At 37.7% G+C, this 17,624-nt stretch overlaps 1 long non-coding RNA gene across 1 annotated transcript in view; it reads left to right on the top strand.

Moving 5' to 3' along the window:
• The first annotated feature begins 2,658 nt into the window (after positions 1-2,658).
• LOC112642747 (uncharacterized) overlaps positions 2,659-17,624 on the top strand; it is a 31,646-nt gene continuing 16,680 nt past the window's right edge. Inside the window, exons 1-4 of the long non-coding RNA XR_003125406.3 lie at positions 2,659-2,846; positions 2,936-3,093; positions 3,832-3,950; positions 8,013-8,108. This is a non-coding gene — a long non-coding RNA (uncharacterized LOC112642747). The remainder of the gene's footprint in view (positions 2,847-2,935; positions 3,094-3,831; positions 3,951-8,012; positions 8,109-17,624) is intronic.

The raw sequence follows: 17,624 nt of genomic DNA, 5'->3' as shown, positions 1-17,624 counted from the left end.
TTTCTGAGTCTAAGGACCTGGCTAATTCTTTTTCCTTTTGGTGCTTAATGGAATATAGTACATATTTTCGTTTTTTGATGGAAACTGGTCATTCAGACATAAAAGTGATATACGTGTAGAACATCAACACCAGAGATCCAAACACAACTCATGAATGGATGTGGCTTCCAAGGCAATGAAGATTAGGTAGTAGGAAGTGTTCATAGCCAAAGACGGTAAGTGGTGACAGCATTTTACGTGTACCCAGGACTCCCTGTGTTCTTTTCCAAACACTTCAGGTTTTATCAAAGAGGCGTAAGTTTACAATAAGCACTTGATTGTTTGGAAGGACAAATTTTTGTAAGATTTTGGGTTTTTTTTTTTTTTTTTTCATCCCAGTGCTGGACACAGTACTTCGCAAAATACTCAGAAGCTGCCCTATGTCGGTTTAACAGTCTCTCAGTGCTCTCTGTTGTTGGAGAGAAATGAGTATCCTTGGTTTTATTTTATTTTATTTTTTTAAGATTTTATTTATTTATTCATGAGAGACACAGAAAGAGGCAGAGACATAAGCAGAGGGAGAAGCAGGCTCCCTGCAGGGAACCTGATGCGGAACTTGATCCCAGGACCCCAGGATCACGACCTGAGCCAAAGACAGATGCTCAACCACTGATCCACCCAGGTGTCCCATATCTTTGGTTTTAAAACACATCCCTGATTCCCTGAATAGATTATTGGCTGCTCAGGAATGATTCTTAAGGATCCTATAAATGATAAAGGGAAGGAAATCTTGGGCTTTTAGTAAAAGGGGTTCACTAAAATGTTTTAAATAGAGAAATGTAATAGCTTTTTCTAGCTCAAGTGTAAAATATTAGTTTTAAGGGATGAGAACCAACAGTATATTAACTGGTTAGGAAGCTATCAAAATAGCCATGCAAGAGACAGTGAGGACAGTGATAATACAGATGGAAAACAAGGTACAGATTTGAGGAATGTTTGGAAGACAAACTGATAATTGAATTGATATGAAGAGTGAGTGTCAAGAATGAGTTCAGAATGACTCCTAGGTTTCTGGCATGGGCAACCTATGAATGCTGTCTCTTTAACTGAAGTTTAAGGACTTAGGACAAAAAACTGGTTTGCAAGGAAGAGATGAAAGATACTCAGTTCGGTTTGGGACATTTTATGTTTCAAGTACTCCAAGTCTACACTTTTGAATATATGCATCCAAGTTCAAGTGTCATTTTTTCAAGGAAAGCTGCTCTGACCAGTTATATCTCCATCTCATAACATCTTATGTTTTTCTGTTGTGCTAATCACAGTTTAAGGTAAGTAACCAGTTTTGCAGTTAACTGTTTAATGTAATCTTCAGGAAGACAGGTTCCATTTCCCTGGCCTAGGCCAGAGCCCTTGCCATAGTAGACTCTCAGTAAATATCTAATGAGTGAATTCTAGGTGCTTCTCTATCACCTAAGAGTTAGTTATTGTTATCCTGCATCTTACAATGCAGAGCTAGAAGTTTTGAGAAATAAAGTACCTTGTATGTGGTCATACATTGAGTGAGAGTAGGGTTGCAAGATTTAGCAAATAAAATAAAAATACACAATGCACAGTCAAAATTGCATCTCAGATAAATAGCAAATATTTGTTTAGTATGAATATGTCCCAAATATTGCATGCAATAGACAATAAACAGCCCTAAGTGTGTGGCATTTTATTCAGAACTGTGTGATTCCACAGTCCAACTTTTTCTACTCTTTTATTCAGAGAATATCACTCCTATACTGAAAACCTTGTTAGGGATTATACCAGCATTAGTCCTCTTCTCTGTTAATAAAAGTTTTTGTTTTATTTCACTTTGTTTTTAAATTCTCACTTTGATGAAAAGTAAGTCAACTTATCCTGGGTGCAGATCAGCAACTCTAACAGATTCCAAACATTTGTTAAAGTCTTTCTGGGATGCCTTCTCCAAATATAAAGGTAAATTAAAATTACTTGGACTTTCTGAAATATCAGATGCAGGGAAATGAGGTTAAGGACTCTCCCTGAGTAGAAGCACTCCCCACCCACTTCTGTGGTATTTTGAGCCACTCAAGGACTGTGGCCCTATCAGATGACTATGTACGTCAAAGACAGTGCTTTATAGTTTATGAGTTTCCTCATAGATGTTCTGAATCGCTCTGGAAACAAGATAACAATGTGGTTCTTGCAATTTTCCTGAGCGATCTTTAGGGCTGTCCTGTGTGGTTAATTTGATCTGTGGAGCTACTGTGTTATGGGTAATTTTGAAACATGGGGTTTGCTTATCTGTCTTTCTTCCCTAGGTGACAACATTTAGGTACTGATTCAAGGGGCAGTACCAGGCTTTTCTTGAGGGACCTAGAAAGGTTCTTGCATAAGCTCACTCTCCCTTCTTTTTTGTCTGTCTACATGTATGTATATACATGGAAAGACACATATAAATTCTATCCTACAATATTAATAGTGATTATCTTCTGAACAGTGTGATTTTGAAATAATTTTTATCTTTCCTTTATATATTTCTATATTTAATTTTTGACATAAGCAATATTACCTTTATAATAACAATAACAATAAAGACTATTACCTTCCTGGCAGAAAAACAGCCTCAACTCTCTTTATCAGCCTTGGGTTATCCTCATACCTGATACTCTTCTGTTTCTTTATCTTCACTTAGGAAAGAATGATAAAAGAAAAATAAGATAAAGAAAAAGGAAAGAATCTAGAAGATTAATAAAAAGCAAAAGAAAAACCAAAACAGCTCTTTAGAAAGGAAACTATAATATTGGTCATAATCATCACAGAGAAACAATTACCACTGATTTAAATATAAGCAAAGAGAACATGTAAGTTAAGAATTTGATGTACAGGCTCTTTTTAAAAGAAATACTTGAAAGCAAGTATTCCTAAAGTTTAACTTTTTTTTTTTTTTAAGATTTTATTTATTTATTCATGAGAGACAAAGAGAGGGGCAGAGACATAAGCAGAGGGAGAAGCAGACTCCCTGAAGGGAACCTGATGTGGGACTCAATCCCAGGACCCTAGGATCATGCCCTAAGCTGAAGGCAGATGCTCAACCACTGAGCCACTCAGGTACCCCAAATTTGACATTTCTAAGTAGTAAAAAATTTCAGGGCAAAGAGCACCTATTAGAACATTGAGCTTTAGGCAGGAATATGTGTTACCAGTGACAAGACAGGGCAGTTGTCATCTTTCAGTTCCTAAAGGCTGATTCTTATCCTGCAGTATAGGCCCATTTTCTAAATGGATTTCTTTTCTGTAGCCCCCAGGCAGCTGCTACCATTTAAAAGGACTCCTGTCAAATAGCTTTGAAAGAGTTTTGTTTTTTACAGATTTTATTTATTTATTTGACAGAGGGATTGAGAGAGCAAGAGCACAAGCAGGGGGAACAGCAGAGGGAGAGAGGGAAGCAGGCTCCCTGCTGAGCCGGGAGCCCAATGCGGGGCTCAATCCCAGGACCCTGAGATCATGAGCTGAGCTGAAGGCAGTCACCCAACCGACTGAGCCACCCATGTGCCTCTGAAACGTTTTCATCTGTAGAAAACAAATAGAATGCAGAACACCTGATGGGGTTCCACGGAACAAATGTTGAAGCTTCAACTATATTTTAGGCTTTGTGTCCCCAGTCCTAGCTCTGGGGCACAAGCAGAATCACAGTCATAGTCAACAAAACAGTATTTCTTTTGGTTTGCTTCTAGATGCTTTCCAGATATTCCTCCCAGCTAATTCTAAAAAGCCCAGTGGGAGGTCATTTGTGTTTGCTAACTTAGTTTCTGCCCCACCATTTTCCATTCCTGCTCTTTTCTCCAGCTCACTGTGGTGATATCCTGAAGCTGCCAGTATTGTCAAGGCCCTATTGGCTTCTGACAAAACCTTCTCCTGATTTTCCTTTGGAAAGCACTGTCTTGGGTTTCTTAAGGTCTATAAAGGTTAGTGAAACAACTCGTTCAGTTTTTATTCATCGTTTATTGTAGCTTCTTCCCACCCTGCACACCTGAATTAGTGCATAGGAGTTGGAGAAAAAGACAATCTGAGTAGTAAACACCATGGTCTACTCCCTTCTTTGACTTCCTTCCGCATTGCCCACCTTGATCCTTTGTTCTTGAATCAAACTTGAGATGTGGACACTTGTGTTTGTTTGAATGAATTCTTTCTTTCCCAGGAGGCTCTTCAGTCCTTTAGACAAAAAGCCCATTGTGGGCCACCCTGCTGGCTTTCTAGCTATGCTCAGACATCCCTGCATTCTAAGATAAATGTGGCATAAGTTATCAAATCCACTCTGTTTTCCATGAATTTAGATTTGGGGTTCCAGATCTAACAAAGTGCTGTGGGATAGAAATGTAAGAACTTCAACCAGCACTTGAAGCTGCCAGGACCTACAGGCACTTCTTTTTCAAGATAGTCATTTGAATGATCCCATATAGTTATACAAACAAAAGGCACACAACACAGGTACCTATTGCCTCAGGAGAAGGGTGAAACAGAATCTCAATATGGCCTGACTGTAAGACCTCTCTTAAGGCCCTGTGGTGTACATGGCTAATCACTGGAAAAGAGGTACAGATTTGCATAGATGCCAAGCAACTTCCTGGGAGAAAAAAGGGGTGTAAAGCCTTTTAAAGTTCAGTTCATTAGAACCTTTCTGATGAATTGGGATGGTTCTCATTGAGATTTTACTGCAGTTTTGAAAGGATAAGAGGTCCCAGAGGAAAGCGTACCATACAGGATGAGAAGCCTGGTTTGATGGGTTCATGGGGCAGGGGAAAATCTGTATCACCTGGATGAGGCTGCAAGGTCTCCCCAGGGAGCCCCTCTGGCCTAGAACTCAGTCTTTAGAACAAAAGACTTTGAACATGTGGACTGGCTGGCTCTCTCCTTAAAGCCCAATGTGGCAGTACTTCAGCCTGGGCATGATCTGGAACAGTAGAACATCAGTTTACCTGGAGAAAGTGTCCATTGGTCTGTGTGGCCACAGCAGCAACCAATGCAAGAATCTCTTCTACCTGGTGCTGAGAATCAAGACACCTTCCCGAAATGAATAGGCACCTGGCTTTCTTGACAATTCACATGGGTTGGGGGTTGAGGAAGTATAAAGGGCTCAAAATTGAGATATTAGACTTATTGATGACTTGCAGGTGAGGCTAAAACAATTAATAGCTAAAATTAGAGCGTCATGACAGCTGTTGTGCCTCTAAACTGATAAAGCCAGTCATGGGTTATACAAACAAAAAGAAAGGTCTTACCCACTTTTTATTAGTTTTATTAACAAAGACAAAAGGCTCACTCATTTTAAAATTTTTGTTAGTTTTAAAATTACTGTCCATTCTAACTCAGGGTTCAAATGAGGTTGCAGATTTACACTTTTAACTTTAATTCTTAAAATATTAAATAATTCTGGGTTTTATTTATTTTTATTTATTTATTTATTTTTATGATAGAGAGGCAGAGACGTAGGCAGAGGGAGAAGCAGGCTCCATGCACCGGGAGCCCGACGTGGGACTCGATCTGGGGTCTCCAGGATCGCGCCCTGGGCCAAAGGCAGGCACCAAACCGCTGCGCCACCCAGGGATCCCAATTCTGGGTTTTAAAAGTAGAAATTAATGTGGTTATCTGCCCTACCCTTGTAGGACCTATCCACATAGATCTTTCAAATTAATCCTGATTGTCTCCTCCTCGGCTGGTACCACTCACCAGTTCATGCCCTGAGATTTCTGACTCTTGACTTGAGTCCATCTCCAGATGTTAACCCCTCCTGTCTGCCCAACCCTCCTAGACTGACTCCTTGTTCTGGGCCAGATTTTTTAGGGAGAAGGGGCAGAGATACTCTCCTTCCAGCCAGGCCTTTAGCAAATACCTACCTATCTCCTGCCCTCAGCTCCTACTCCTAAGCTGCCTCCTTAGTGGAGGAGAATAAGCAGGAGCACCAGGAAACAGAGACCAGAGTTCACTCCATCACTACATGTCTCTGCACTGTAGGCTAGTCTTTCTCAGCTATTTCACACTCTGCTGCTTCACCTGTGAACGGCAGAGAGAAAACTAGAGGTTCCCACTGTGCATTTTGTATTGAGAAACAAACATTGTTTTTTGTGTGGTAATATTTTTTGTGAGATACACATAAACAAATTTCCCTCAAATCAAATGTGAATTTTAGCCTTGGTGGAGTACTCGCAGTACATTCATAGGTCTCAGTTTTTGATAGGATCATGATGATGTGAAGTTTTTAAAAAGTTAAACCTTTGAAAAAAAAAATGGAAATTTTTAACAAGTTACGAAGCATCGTATCTAACCTTGGTATGTATTTCCCCTTCTGAAGAGGGAAAGATGAAGGTTGATTAGAGTTGATACAATGGAAAGAAATGCTGAAATCCTGGCATTAATTTTACCTTAAAAATCTGGAGTTTTTATTCACATCAACTTGATAATATAAGCAAAAGCAATGGAGAAATTTGCCCAAGAGTTGGTCTTCCCACCTTTATTCAAATTACCATCTTTATTACTTTCCATATCTTAACAAGGGAAAAACTGAAAGTAAGGGAGGTGTGTACACCACAATGACTGCAGTCATACCTTCCATCACTGAAAATGAGAATGAGCAAGCAATTTGTTTTTCCACATTCAGAACTTTATTTTTTTAAAAGCGCAATTTTCAATGGCATTAAGATTAAAATCAATCAACAAAGGCAAGAAAATTCACTATGGAGGAGATGAAATTCCTTCTTAAATCACAAACCCAAGAAAACATAGTCTAATGGTTTGATCATATCAGGAATCCCCTGCCCATACTCAAAATCAATCTTTTTTCCCTGTAATACATCTTTTTAGTCATGCACAATGGTGTTTCTCATACACACAATCATGAACAGATTTTTTAAATCAAATTCTTAAGAGCCTTGTTAGGATGGCTTGTATCTTTCTTTGAGGTTCTTTGACAAGAACAATCAAACTACAAAAACTTTCTAAGATTTCAAACCTGAAAAGATCATGTTTAATTGGACGGGGTGGTGGGGGAGTAGCAAGACAGGTCTAGTTTTTATCTTCAGCGAAATCAAGATGAGTAAACTGAAAGGAAGATTGGGTTGGGGTTTATGCAAACAGTTTCTTCCTCTCTACCCCCTTCTGCCTGCAGAGAAATTTACCTCTGCACTTCTGTATTTATCCCTTCATTCCCAGAGCACAGCTAACCAATCCTGGGCAATTCTAGCATTTTATGTAAGTCTTGATTGAATGAACAAGGTCAACATTTCTTAGGGTTCACCCTGTAGAAGCAGAACTTCCAAACTGAAAAATATAACAAGACACACTGTTCATTCAAACTGACATGAACAGAAACCATTTGGAGCTATGTCGCCATGACTATCAAGAAATACAGGGCAGCCCCGGTGGCTCAGTGGTTTAGCGCCGCCTTCAGCCCAGGGTGTAATCCTGGAGGCCTGGGATCAAGTCCCACATTGGGCTCCCTGCATGGAGCCTGCTTATCCCTCTGCCTGTGTCTCTGCCTCTATCTATCTGTGTGTGTGTGTGTGTGTGATGAAGAAGTACTTGTTAGGGACCCATTTATGTCAAAAGCTGAGGTAAAATGTACAGTCCTGACCCTAAGAGACATGGTTGGTAACAATAGTAATGACAGCCACTTAGCAAGTAAGTGGTTATTGTGACTACTTTAGGGAGAAGGAAGCAAAGTTAAGAATCATTAAGCAATTTGCCCAAGGTTGCACACATACACTTTGTCTCTGAAGAACACACAACTAGATTGTATTCTCCTTGAGCCTAAATGAAGACTGAGCATGTAGGACTTGAAATAGCCTCTTTTCACTTGTTTGCTTGATTGTAAACATATAAATGCATCCCCCTTGGGTGGAGGGGAGAAAAAGAGAAAATAGTAAAATGTCCAGATGGCCCAAGACACTAGCCTCCTGGAATGACTCCCTAGAGAGAAATTAGGAAGCAGATACAAAGGAACCATAAATATCTATAGAGCTTTTTTCCCCCAGGTGAATGAAGTTTATAGAAGAAATATACTCTAATTAAAGATGTAAAGAACACAGAAATGTGTAAAATAATCCCACCAGAGAAGATTGCTCTTAATGGTTTGTATGTATTTTCCTGGATTCTTCCCATATAGAAATATATAATTGTCTTAAGATAATTACATACATACATACTTTTCATCTAATAATATGCTACATAATTTTTTTTGTATCTTCATTTTTTTCCTGAGAGTTCTCAGTATTACATTGTATGGCTATACCATAATTTATGTTACATTCTGTTGATTTAGACATTTGAATTTGTTTTAAAATTTTCATTATTACAAATATTATACAATAAATATTTTTGTATACACATCTTTTCAATGTGTGTAAAATAACTCCCTGGAAGTGGAACTGTCAGGTAAAAGGAAAGGCATATTTAAAATTTTACGGACTATTGTCAAATACCCTGTGCAAAATGGTACTATTTTATATTTCTACCATCAGTGTAGGATAGTGCCGCACATAGGATAAGACATTAAGTGGTAATTATTATGGGAGATTTTAGGGAATTACGGACATAGTCTTTACCACTCCTGTAGCCATCTTCATGGCATGTTTTAAACTTGTTTCAGAAAGAACTGACTCCAGTGGAGCATCAATTAAAGCCCAGTAGTGCTTATGTGTGTTTGTATGTGATTTAGATATAGACTCTGTAGGAGATACAGAAGAAGCATTAGTCACAGTCTTTACTTTCAGTTAAGTCTCCAATTTGGTTGGAAATTTCATTCAGGAAACAAATGAAAACACAAATAAGGATGCTATTAAGTACTAAATTGATACAGAGATGCATTATAGGTTGTAAAGATAAAGTTGTAAGAGGGATGGAAGTGAAGGCCTTGAAGAACACATGGAATTTGTGCCAAGAAAGGGGCTTTCCAGGTTTGGGAAACAGCATGAACAAAGCCATAGATAAGGGATTCTGTGTGTCACTGTGCATCTCTGCAGATGGTGGGGGGAAATGAGGAAAAGGGTGTGAATGAAGGCAGAAAGGAAAGGACATGGCCAGGGCAGAATTGTCAGGAATATGCTGGAATAAACATGTTGAACTAAGTAATCAAGGGTTACAGCTGTGGGCTCAGTATATTGGAGAGATACCACAAGGGTCTGTGACAGTATGAAGTTTGGTGACATGGGCTTATCACTAACTGAACACTGTGAGCACTCACATGGAAGTTGAAGCTGTGACTGGATAAGAATGTAAAATGAAGAACTGCATTTATTGTCACTAACATTATCAATAATGTAACGTAAAATGAATTTTCAAGAGGTTTGTTTAATCTCATCATTTAAGCTTGCCGTTATCACTTAACACTACAACAACTGTAATAATTCAGGTGACATCCTTATTCTAATTTTACAGCTGAAAATATTGAGGTATAGAGTGGTTAAGAAACTTGCCCAGGAAGAGAGAGCTATCTTCATTAACACTAACAGGATCTTTAGAAAAGCCACTCATAAAATCAAAGGCCACATTACAAAGAATAAACACCAAGCTCTCACCCTCTTTTGAATGCTCCTTAGGACATAGGTCGATAGGCAAGATGAAGATGGGGTTACAGTGTCTTGGTGACATCTGCACCCTCATAGTATGATATATCCAACGGCCTTTCAGAGGATTAGAAATTAGTGAAAAAATAAGGTTCACAGATCATCAGAAAAAGTCTATTCAGGTTAAGAAAAAAAAGCGTTCATTTTTGACTCATTGGTGTTCTCTGCTCATTGAGTCATGATTGCTTAATGTTGCCAGGTGCTTCAATAATGCCCTCTTTCCTTTTTTGACTATTAGGTACTTTCTCTCACTTTTCCTTTCCAGTTTTGGGGATTTTTTTCAGATTTTAATTTGCTACTAAGAAATGGGGAGAGAGAACCATTGATTTTTATAACAATTTTAACATTTAGGTAAACCACGCCTCCGAATAATCAAGAATCCTGCCCAAGAAAACGAAGTTGATCCCTATTAGCAATAGAACTCAAATGTCTGAACATTCTTCTTTGGATCTTTTTTATCCAAGTACTTTTTAATAAAGTTACCAGATTCTGCGATACTGTGCTGATTTCCTTCCTGAGACCTAATAAATTCAGCTTTTATTTTCAAGTCCCTAAAAGCAAGCGAGTCATTCTCTTGAGGAGACTCACCCTTAGGTGAGTTAAATGACCACCCAGTAAAAAATGGAGACAATAGGAAGTCTGACAGATAATCTGTCCTGAAGTTTACCTATTCAAAAGGCAACTATGGGAAAGTTTTTTCATGTAATGAGCAGAAATCTGTTTTCCTGGAGTATCAACTCACAAATATAAGGCTGAATCAAATTGAGTGTTTTATAATGTGAACTCAGAATGAGTCTGGGATTCACTCTCCCAATCCAAGGATCAGAGGAGCATAACCTCGGTGACTATTTTATTTAGATTATGCTTCTTTTCATTCATGTTTTCAGAATACATAGTGCCAGGTGTTTCAAATCTGAAGTATGAACAGCCACTTATTATCAGTGAGAACAGAAACTCTGCTACATGTTAGGGTTTTTTGTTTTGGGTTTTGTTTTTTTTTTTTTTTTTTTGGATTTTAGAAAACAACCAAAAAAAATATTTGATATGCCTGTGGCTTACATGAAAATACTTTTCTTTGATTTGTAAGAATTCAGGAATAGATGCATACTTTTTGGTAGATGATATATCAGCAAACTGTTGTTAGCATCTCTATACTATATCTCAAATATATCAACTTGCCTTCAGCCCCACTATAGCTACCCAGGTCCAAGTCACTCATTATCATTTTTTCTCGGGGCACCCCCGGTGGTGCAGCGGTTTAGCGCCGCCTGCAGCCCGGGGTCTGATCCTGGAGACCCAGGATCAAGTCCCGCGTCGGGCTCCCTGCATGGAGCCCGCTTCTCCTTCTGCCTGTGTCTCTGCCTCTCAGTCTCTCTCTGAATAAATAAATTTAAAAAAAATACTTCTATCATTTTTTCTCCTGGACCACTATAATTACCTCCTGGCTTGGTTTCTAGCAGCCAGTATATTTTTTAAATCAAAAGTCATTTCTGAGTTCTGTCCTGCTCAGAATCTCCCAAGACCTACAAGCCCTTGCCTAACCTGGCCTTTAACTACCTTTTCAGTTTTGTCTAATTCTACTCTTGCCCCAGCCCTCTGGCCTCTGGCGTTCAAACTTAACCAAGGTTGTTCTCCCTAGTGTTGCAGAATTGGTTTCCTCTTCCTGGAAGTCTTTCTTGTTTGGTACAGCAACCTCTTTCTTCTCTTTAGATCTCAGCCTGATGTCAGTGCCAGAGAGAAACCTTTCCTTACTACCCTAAGTAAGACCCATATTTTTACTCCATTTCTTGTTTATTTTATAACAATTATATTAATTTTTTATTTCTTTACTTTTTATTTTTCTTTATAAAAAATTTGAAAGCTCTTTGGTAGCAGGGGCCATCTCTGTTCACTACCATATACTACCTAGTGCTTGGTACCATGCCAGGAATACAGTGGGTTCTGATGCATATTGATTTCTTTATGTTCCAAAGAGGAACTTAAATGCATTTTTGCTAGTCGTTTTTGTTTTGATAATAAAGGAATAGCTTGAAATTTGATTGTTGGGCAGCCCTGGTGGCTCAGAGATTTAGCGCCACCTTCAGCCCAGGGCGTGATCCGAGAGACCTGGGATCGAGTCCCACATCGGGCTCCCTGCATGGAGCCTGCTTCTCCCTCTGCCTGTGTCTCTGCCTCTCTCTCTCTGTGTCTCTCATGAATAAATAAATAAGATCTTAAAAAAAAACTGAAATCTGATTGTCAACAAGGTTGACTTTGAGAAGACAACTAAGACTGGGCTAGTGATATAGATAACTAAGGCATGCCTACGAGTCATTTGAGACACTGGTCTCTAGGCTAAAATGTTAAAGTGGCCTGATTAATCAACAGATACTTGCACTGGTAATATTCCAGTGATAACTCCGTATTCAGTTACCAAGGGACTGTGGCAAAATCAAGTGTCTTTGGAAGACAGCGAAGATGAGGAAGGGTTTAGAAAGCATGGGATTATAGTAGAAAATGAACAGTGAAGGAAGAACAGAAGATGAGGATTTTAATGTCCGCATGAGGATAATAATGTAAAAAAAAATGAGATGAACATCAAAGGAGTGTTATATGGAAGAAATATTAGATTTATTCTAAATTGTTCCAGAAACAGAACTAAGATCAGAAAAAAATACATTTCAGATCATCATAAGAAAGAACTTGAACAGCTGTTCAAAAGTAAAATCTTCTTGTGAAGAACTTAACTTTTTGTCATGACAAATATTCTGGCAAGAACAATAGCCTCTTCAAATGAATATTAGTGTGAAAATTTTACACATATTGACTTGTATGGAATAAACCCTTAATTCATATTGTTAAGTAATTGAAACTAAAGTGATGAATATGTTAATTAGCTTGATTGTAGTAATCATTTACAATTTATGCATATGTTAAAACATCACATTGTGCCCCTTAAATATACACAATTTTTATTTATCAATTATGACTTCATTAAAGCTGGAAAAAAAATTCACATTTGGTAAATAAATGAATATATTACTTTAAGTGGCTGCACAAATCTAGAATGCTAATACTCTGATTTTTCTAGTATCCACTCTGCACCATGTGGGAGTTACAGAGAGAAATCAACACTTGCTTCTTGCCTTAAAAGTTGCTGTAAAGATAAAGGAAACGCTTGAAGCAATGAGAAATTCTAACAGTGTTTTAACAGAGGATGTTAGAGAAGGTAAAACCCCTGAGCTGCTGTAGTTTTCTTAGAGGAGTTGTATGAGTTGGTTCCTGAAAGTTTAATGAAAGTTCCTGAAAAAAGATATGGCATTTTAGAAAATTAGTACAAAGCTCTAGAGATAAAATTGAGCATGACATAAGGGACAGACAATAGATAAGCTGGTTAGAGTGATGTGTTCACCTGGCAAGGAAGAAACGAAGCAGTGGGCACATAGAAGCCAGACTGAGAAGTTTGGGTTTGATTCAGGGAACACATGGAAGTTTCATAAATTATTAGGTAGAGGTGGGTCATAATTAGAATGTGTATGAGAAACATTCACTTATAGATTCATGCTGGACAAAATAGGCGTGTGCTTTTCAAATTGAGGTGTATAGCCACTCATATTCACATACCCAAATGTTCATGAGCATGGATTTTTACTTGAAGATTTTGGGGAAAGATAATTTAGCTTTTAAGTAATTGAAGACATTATTTTATATCAAACAAATATGATAAAACCTGATTTCAGAGAAATGATGTTCTTGTTGCAGAACGGCCATAGGTCCTGCTCAAGGGTCCTGCTAGCTCTCATGGGCTCTCTGTGGCAGGTGGTTCTCAGATGAGGAAATCTGATGAGCAGCTTGTGAGGGAAGGCAAAAGAGCCGAAGACAATGCTCAGTTAATAAACACTGAGAGGGCAGCCCAGGTGGCACAGCGGTTTAGTGCCGCCTTCAGCCCAGGGCGTGATCCTGGAGACCCGGGATTGAGTCCCACGTCAGGCTCCCTACATGGAGCCTGCTTCTTCCTCTGCCTGTGTCTCTGCTTTTCTGCGTGTGTGTGTGTGTGTGTGTGTGTGTGTGTGTGTGTGTCTCATGAATAAATAAATAAAATCTTAAAAAAAAAAAAAAAAACAAGAACATGCTGCTCTGGACACTTGTGCTAAGTTCTGGGGGTGGAGAGGTGAAGTCAATACTGCCCTGGAGTCGCTATTCATCTGGGAGGGATAGATATAAAAGAAGATAAATATATTTTGGAAACAAATAAAAACCAGGTATTCACAGAATGAGGCCTGGGGTAAATTAGAGGAAATAACTAGAATATAATGACAAATTGAATACAGAGGCTAAGGGGGATGACACAAAAGCCAAACTAAGATTTCTGCCCTGGGAAACCCAAGGGATGAAGCTGTTTCTAACAGAAAATGTAGTTGTGTGATTAGTGCCCAAAGTGGTGACTGTTACAGAAGAAATGTCTGTTAACAGAGAACTTATGCCTAGGAAGAAAACAGCACATGAAAAAGACAAACACCCACTTAGAGAACTTGTTTGCACCCACACTGTCTTACCTCGTTCTATGGCTCTCCCACCTACCCATGTACATGAGCTCATTTCCATCAATGGTTTTAATGCAGAAGTTCTGATATTTTCCTATATTTAACTTACCCTACCTATTAGAATAAAAGCAGTTGAAAATTCCAGAGTAACCTTTCCAGTAAAAAACACGGAGTCTTACAGCTCTTGATAACAATTAAAATAAAGATCTAAACGTATAGAAATAGAATGTACCAAAAAAAAAAAAAAGAAATAGAATGTACCTTGTTGAGGATGGTACTTGAACTATACACATGACTTAGATGTTTAGGTTTTTGTGAAGAAGAAAATTATAGCAAATTTGAAACACATAGATTCTACCTTTCTTATAGAGCAGTGGTTTATGTTCATTGAATTGAATACCAGTGGCACATTGGCAAATGAAATCATTTGTTATTAATAATAGTTTTCAAATAATAATCACGAGTAGCTATTGCTAGCAATTAACATTTATTGAGTACTTAGTCTATGCTAAGCACTGGTTTAGCTCAGCACTTCTTATTCTTAGTGCAAGAAATGAATTCACTTGTCACACGACCAAATTTGTTGGATATCATTATTTGTGTTTTATGGATAAGGTAAATGAAGCAGTGGAGGTAAAGATATCTGTCCAAGGTAACATAATTAGAAGATGGCAGGAGTTGGGTTGCTTAAGAACTCCAGAGCTCAAATGCTTATACCTTACTCTCTAATAATAATAATCTCTATGTGTGTTGCCAATAAACAGCATCTGAAATATTTTTGAGAAAATTATCCCAAAGGATTTCAAAAATGGGCCAAATATTAGGTAATTCAAACTGACAGGAGATCACCCACAGCAATTAGTTCTTTGGAAACTGTATCAGATCTGGTTTATGCACCTTTACAGATTTACTCAGACCCACCTGCCCTCTGGGTTCTTACTGCCTGGTCAGGGGAGTGCCCTGGCCACCACTGATACCTCCACCTGCTGTTACCACCTCCTCAGGGTGATTTCTGGGCTCCAATATGGTCTCCGTTTTGCCTGTGGAGAATGCAGATGTAATCTGACCAAACCTACACAGAATCTGGCTCCTCCCATCACTCTGGTCTCAAACGAAGCATATTAATGTAAGGTGTGGTATCTGGCTTCTCCAGGAGCTGCCTGGACAAGTGGGGTAGGACAACCAAGAAGTGCAAGGGAGTTAATGTACCATGTGCCAAACTTGACTTTTGAGGCATGGAAGATGGAAAGTAGTTGGATGATAATTCCTCGACTTGATGAGTTGTTTGAAAATAATATGACTCCAGAGAGCCTGTTTGAAATCTATGTGACTGAACAGTCATTAGTGTCTTCTTGGGAAACTAGTCAGCTTGTTAATACAATAGCTTGTCCTTCTTTCTGTCCTTCCTTGCCTCATATTTCTTTTCCCTTTTCCTGCCCTAAATATTGTGCCTCCAAATAAAGTCTTTACATATAAACGTTTCCTCAGGCTCTTTTCTAGGAAATGTATGCTAGGTCAAACTTATTATCCACTATATAAATGGCTGTTATGCACACATGTATAATTAGGTAATCCCTCTCCTCAAGACTTCTGCTCCTGAGGAACGCCTGGGTGGCTCAGCAGTTGAGCGTCTGTCTGCCTTTGGCTCAAGGCATGATCCCGGAATCCTGGGATCGAGTCACACCCACATCGGGCTTCCTGCATAGAGCCTGCTTCTCCCTCTGCCTATGTCTCTGCCTCTGTGTGTGTGTCATGAATAAATAAAATCTTAAAAAAAAAAAAAACTGTTAGCAAAATGAAATCTTGCCATTTGCAGAGATGTGGATGGACCCAGAGGGTATGATGCTAAGCAAAATAAGTCAGAGAAAGACCAATACCATATGATTTTATTCATATGTGGAACTTAAAACAGATGAACATAGGGGAAAGGAAGGAAAAAATAAAATAAGATGAAAATTAAGAGGAAGGCAAACCGTAAGAGATGCTGAACTCTAGGAAACGAACTAAGGGTTGCAGGAGGGGAGGTGTGTGGGGAAAGAGGTCATTGGGTGATGGGCATTAAGGAGGGCACGTGATAAGAGCATTGGGTGTTATGTGAAACTGACGAATCACTAAATTCTACCTGTGAAACTAATAAAAAAAGAATATGAAATAGAAGTGGTGAAAGTGGACATCTTTGCCTTGTTTCAGATCTTAGGGAGAAGGTATTTAGCTTTTAATCATCAAGTATGATATTAGATCTAGGTTTTTCATACATATCTTTTATCAACATGATCAGTGTTACCTATTCCTGAGTTATCTGAGAATTTTTATCATGAGTGGGTGTTGAATTTTGTCAAAGTTTTTCCTGTTTCTATTGAAAAGATCGTATGAATTTTTTACTGTAGTTATTATATTAATTTTTGAGTATTAAACCAACCTTTCATTCACAGGAGAGACCTTACTTAGTAATGATGCATTATCATTTTCATATATTACTGAATTTGATTTATTAATATTTTGTTCAGGGTTTTTGCATTTATGTTCATGAGAGATATTGATCTGTAATTTTTCTTGTGATGTCTGACTGATTTTAGTACCACAATAATACTGGCCTTGTAAAATGATTTTAGAAGTGTTACTTATCCTTAATTTTCTGAAAGAGATTCTATTAAATGTTTAATAGAATTCTCCAGTGAAGAAATTGGATTTAAAAAATTTTTATTGGAAGGTTTATAATTATGAATTCAGTTTTTTAGTAGATATAAGATTATTCAGTTTCCTATTTTTTCTTACAAGAGTTTTAGTAATTTCTATGTTTAAAGAATTTTATCCATTTCATCTGGTTGTCAAATCTTTTGGCATAAAGTTGTTTGTAACATTTCCTGATTATCTTTTTAATATCTGTAGGATCTGTATTGGTATTTCTTTTATTATTCCTGATTTCAGTAATTTGAATACTCTCTTTCCTGTCCTGATCATTATAGCTAGAAGTTTATGAATTTTATTGTTTTTTTTTTTTAAAGAATCATCTCTTGGTTTCATTGATTTTATCGGTAGCATGTCTATTTTATATTTGACTGATTTCTGCTCTTATATTTATTAATTCCTTTCTTGTACTAGTAGCCAGTAAGAAACAGATTTCAAAACTCATTTTCATTTTTGAGGAAAGTCCACCAGACTGTAATATTATTAATATGCTTTTATGGTAAAAGATGGTATAGTTCTTTAAAAATAAATTAAGAAATTGCTTTCTTATTATTTGAGGAACTAATTATACTTTATGGGCAGTATAAATGTTTTCTATGTCTATTTTAATTTTTCCAGCTTTATTGGAATATAACTGACATAACATGTATAAATAAAAATGTACATGATTTTATATATATATATATATATATATATATATATATATATATATATATATATATATAAATGGACCACCAGAGTAAGGTTAGTTAACACATCCATCACCTCTCGTTGTTACTGTTTGTGTGTGTGTGTGTGTGTGTGTGTGTGT

Source organism: Canis lupus, chromosome 19, assembly GCF_003254725.2.
Source record: "Canis lupus dingo isolate Sandy chromosome 19, ASM325472v2, whole genome shotgun sequence".
Lineage (NCBI taxonomy): Eukaryota > Metazoa > Chordata > Mammalia > Carnivora > Canidae > Canis > Canis lupus.
The sequence above is the reverse complement of the archived record's forward strand: the minus strand, read 5'-3'. Positions and strand labels throughout refer to the sequence as shown.